Source organism: Petaurus breviceps, unplaced genomic scaffold, assembly GCF_028583685.1.
Source record: "Petaurus breviceps papuanus isolate PSGF00001 unplaced genomic scaffold, PetGlider_PUasm1.0 90459, whole genome shotgun sequence".
NCBI lineage: Eukaryota > Metazoa > Chordata > Mammalia > Diprotodontia > Petauridae > Petaurus > Petaurus breviceps.
The window spans coordinates 619,482-624,422 of record NW_027187259.1 but is presented as its reverse complement, the minus strand read 5'-3'; the positions used below and the strand labels follow the sequence as shown (position 1 = coordinate 624,422).

The 4,941-nt window shown below is 45.4% G+C and overlaps 1 long non-coding RNA gene across 1 annotated transcript in view; it reads left to right on the top strand.

Moving 5' to 3' along the window:
- Positions 1–174: 174 nt before the first annotated feature.
- Positions 175–4,941, top strand: part of LOC138141711 (uncharacterized) — a 21,530-nt gene continuing 16,763 nt past the window's right edge. Inside the window, exons 1-2 of the long non-coding RNA XR_011163238.1 lie at positions 175–561; positions 2,536–2,795. This is a non-coding gene — a long non-coding RNA (uncharacterized lncRNA). The remainder of the gene's footprint in view (positions 562–2,535; positions 2,796–4,941) is intronic.

Genomic DNA, 4,941 nt, shown 5'->3' with positions numbered 1-4,941 from the left:
GCACCCCGAGAGCCCGCCTCCCCGCCCACCGCCCCGCCCAGCCTGCAGAGGCTCCCGAAGCTCCCATTGGTCAGGGCCGCAGGCAAAGGGCCCAGCCATTGGTCCGGCCCGCCCTTCGTAAGGCTGGTGGGGTGAGTGGGAAGGGGTGACGTACGAGGTAAGGTTGTCACGTCCCGCACGCAGCCCACTCCGAGTGAATCCAGCCGGGCGGAATAGGGCGGGGCCGAGAAAGAAAGAAAGTGAAAAGCTCCTTTCTGGGCAGTTGGCCCCGGCCCTGCGGAAGTAGGGCTTCGGCATCTGGCTGCCACCGGAACTGTGGTCTGGGATACCAGCCTGGCCTGGAGAAGATGCGATTTTCAGTCAATCAACTGGCATTTGTTAAGCGCTTAATAACATGCTAGTCACGCTGTGTGCAAGGACCGTAACGAAACGGCCTTTGCCTTCCAAAAGTTGGCTCAGAACGTGGTGCCGTCTAGCTGTCCAGAGCCCAAGGGCACAGACCCAGGCCCTGGTCCTTACAAAGTTACAGGAGACACAAAAGGTTCCACGTGCTTCCCTCAGGTGAGAAAGGCAACGGCAGCAAAACCGGGGAAACCAGTTCCATCGTTGGCTTGGGGTCTGACTTGAGTTTTTGTCTAGCGAGGGTAGGCCAAGCATAGAAACCTCCACAGAAGATGAAAATGCAGAGAAGTAGATCTGATGGATTAAAAACAGGTCAAGTACTAAATCAGTCATGACTCTGACAGTTATTCTCTTTCTCGCCTATGCGACAAATCATCGTGAGGGAGGGAACTCAGCTCAGGGCACATGGAGCACAATAGTTCCTCTGCCTTCCTTCTCTGAGACACCTTTAGGCTGAAATTCTAGGGCAGAAGAATGAAAACCCCAAAAATAGTCTTCTCACTATTTGCTTCCCTTTCAGAGACGTTCTGAGATGTATCCTCACCACCCTGCTTCAGCCAGCTAAGTCTTCTGCCAGGTACCCTACCTAGTCCACCACTCACTCTGTGCCAGCTCCCTACTCAGAGAGATTCAGGTGTCCTATTCGCACCATTAACCTAGGTGCTTTAAGAAGCTAAACTTGTGGGGCAGCGACTAGGTGGCACAGTGAATAAAGCACCAGCCCTGGAGTCAGGAGGGACCTGAGTTCAAATTCAGCCTCAGACACTTGACACAAAAACCAACCGTGTGACCAAGTCACTTAACCCCAATTGCCCTCCAAAAAAATAGGCAAAAAAAAAAGCTAAACTTGTAAGAATTGACAAAAGATAAAGAAGACATAAAAAAGAATAATATATACACAATGGTTACTAGGTAGAAATAAAAAAACACTAAATGGCAACAAAACTCAGGTCGGATACAATGGATAAAGTTGGTATCAAGCTATGAAAGCACACTTCCGTTCTGTAAATAATGGATGAACTGGGGTGGCTAGGTGTCTCACTGAATAGAGCACTGGCCCTGGAGTCAGAAGGACCTGAGTTCAAATCCTGCCTCTGACACTTGACACACTTACTAGCCGTGTGACTTTGGGCAATTCACTTTTATCCCCAATTGCCCTCCAAAAGGGAAAAAAAAATGGATAAACTGAAAAAAGAATGGCTTCTATCAGTCATAATCACTATTAAGTGGGGTACTGTGTGATTGGGGGAGTGGAGTTGTGCAGTCTTTGGCTGGTTTTTGGGAAGTATTTGTGGTGTCAAAAACCTATACTAATAAAGAACAAATATGCAGATTGCTTTAAAAGGAAAAAAAGGTCAAAAAATTTGCCAAGAAAATAAAAATGCCTTGCATTTACATCATATTTCTAATTCCAAGCATTTTCCCATGTTACCTAATCTTATCCTCAGGTGAGTTTCATTCCTAGGGAGACCAAGCATATTCTTATGCCTTTACTGCAAATAAGAATGCTGTGACTTGCCCAAAGTTACAGTCCTAATGTGTATGAAAACCAGAGACCAGGGTTCTTCATATAAGAACAAAATGTCACTCTAAGCCACCACACCTGAAGAAGAATTCTATTCACATTTCCGGAGAAATTGACATTTAAAACTTGACAAGTTGGTCACTGGATCTGTGGAAGGATTATTGCTAAGGGAACAGAGCCCTGACTTTTTTATATAGAAAGGCACAGGACTTCAATATTTTGCTCAGGCTCCAGAGGGACCCTCCATGAATCTGGATGTGTGCGTGTGTGTAATTCTAGTCTTGAATAAAACTTTCACTTCCTACTGCTACTAGGCCTATACCCTATGGAAATGAAAGAGGGAAATCCATTACAAGTATATATATCAGTTCTTTTTGTGGTGGCAAAGATCTGGAAACTAAGAGATGCCCATCAATTGAAAGAATGGCTAACCAAATTATGGTATATGAATGCAAATGGAATAAAATTTTGCTACAAGAAACAGTAAAGGAGTTTGGTCCCTGGTCATGTGGTCAGCAAGCTGAAGGACATTTTCTCTGATACTCACAACCTCTCAAACCTCTCCCAAAAAAGAATCATGTGCAACTTCAGTTGTCTCTCCGTTCTAGGACACCAAGAACCCAAACCCAAAAGAAGTGAAAATCAATGAACACAATAATAACCTCTACCTCCCCCACTGATGTAACAGCAGGGCTGCACCAGCTGACCCACAGCCTGGCAACAGAACTTAATTCTACACCACCATCCCTCCTCCCAGTATGTTGGAAAACCAAAAGACAGAAGCTTGCTGGAGCTGTGCAACAACACCATGGCTAAAATACAGCTCAGCCAGAGAACTGAAGCACAGAGTAAATCGGGACATAACCAGGTATGTGTCTGTGTGGAATTCCATTAAGCCCGACAGTAAGAACCTAGCATCCACCTAAGGCCAGTTCTGCACCACCACCACCCCCCAGCCTCTTGGAGCAGATACTGAAGCTAGTGAAATGTGAATTGCCCTGCATGAGAGGAAGCTAAAGTGGCTTTGAGAACTAGCCCACAAGGAAACCACACTCATGGGGTAGGAGTCAGAAAGTAAGCCTTACTAGGGGAAAAAAGGACTGAAATTGTCATAGATCTCAGGAGGAAATAAAAACTCAGTTCAAGAAATTGAGCAAAAGCAAATAAACCAACAGGGCAAATATTAATAATATAAATGAATATAGCCTCCAAATTAGTTAAAAAGGTCCAGACATCTATGGACAAAAATATATCAAGACCAAGGAAATGAATCAAACCTGATAACCCAGTAGAGTCCCATGAGAGCATGGAGTACAAGCTCTGGCAGGTTCTATCCAGCTGGAAAGACTTTCTGCACATACCTGGTGACAAAATGTCATCCAAGACCCTGCTGAGCTAAATACAGGGCCAGAAGGTTGGCCACCAAGGGATGAATTCTTTGGCAGTCAACCCAAGAAATAGATATACATAGAGGTATAAAATTTCCAGAATTTTGAAACCATGAGGGAAGACAGAAAGAAGGAACAGGAATTTCCGGGAAAAAATGGAAATATGTGCAGTAATCAGAATCCTAATCCCAGTGGTACTGAAGTCCTAGCTTGGTTTGTTATTGTACAAATCCCATCCCTGCCTCCATTGCCAACTCTCTTATTCTCATCCCCCTTAACCCAACCCCCCCCCAATGTTCCTCTCCAGATCTACCCACTCCTACTTTGCTCTCTGGAATGCCTTCAGAGTTAACCAACTTGGTTTTTTTTTCCTTTCTCATTCCTTCCATCTCCTGGCCTTCACTGAGACATGGCTCTCCCCTGATGACCTAGCAACGTTGGCCACCCTTTCCAGCACTGGTCACATGACTAGCGAGTGGTGGATAGGAGTGAAACTGGAAGGGGTGACCAGGGGTTACAGGTCATCCGGAGGGAGCCAGGTCTCAGTGAAGCCAGAAGATGGAAGGAATGAGAAAAGAAAAAAAAGCGAGTTGGTTAACTCTGAAACAGGCATACCAGAGAGCAAAGTGGAAAGAGTGGGTAGATCTGGAGCGGAACACTAGTTGCGGAGGAGCTAGGGTTGAAGAGTAAGGGATTGCCCAGTGGGGCAATAGAGTTTATACAAACTGGGATGTGGAGAGGATAATGGGATGAAAGTGTGCTACCCATTGAAGAATGAGATCAGGCAGACTCAGTGACTGGAAAGAAGTGCATTGAGGGAGGTTTATAATTAGACTATTTAGGGGGCACTATCACTCAGTAATGCCTCCTCCTTTTGTGGAGGTAAATAACACTTGTTCTCCATTGCCATTTCCAGACTCTCCTCTACCACCATCATTCAGCAACCTTTCTTTCCTCCTTTGAGGTTCATTCCATCTATATTTATCACCCGATAAACATTCTGGTAGCTAATATCTATGAACCCCCAGGAGTCTCTTCTTCCTCAGTGAATTCAGTGCCTGGCTCACAACATTTGTCTCCTCCCCAACTCTTGCCCTCATACTAGGAGACTTCACCATACCTATTGTACTCCCTCAAACACCTTGACTTCTCAGTTCCTCAATTTATTCATTTTCCATGACTTCCAAACCTTTTCATTCCTCCTCAAACCTTTCATGACTCCCTTTCCCCTGGTCCTCTCAACTAAGAATTTTGATTCATATTCCACTGAAAAAATAAGGCCATTCATGGAGAGCTCCCTCATCTCCCCTCCTCAATCTCACATTCCTCACATGCCTCCTGCCACTATCTCCGCCTTCACTCCTGTCTCAAAGAAAGATATGGCCCTTCTCCTTTCCATAGCCAATCTCTTTATAAGTACAAGTGACCCCATTCCATCTCTTCTTCTCCAGTAAATTGTCCCCCTCTATCATCCCTACTTTTTCACTAGTCTTCAATCTCTCTCTGTCTCTCTCTCTGTCTCTGTCTCTCTCTCTGTCTCTCTCTGTCTCTGTCTCTCTGTCTCTCTCTCTCTGTCTCTCTCTCTCTGTCTCTCTCTGTCTCTCTGTCTCTCTCTGTCTCTCTCTC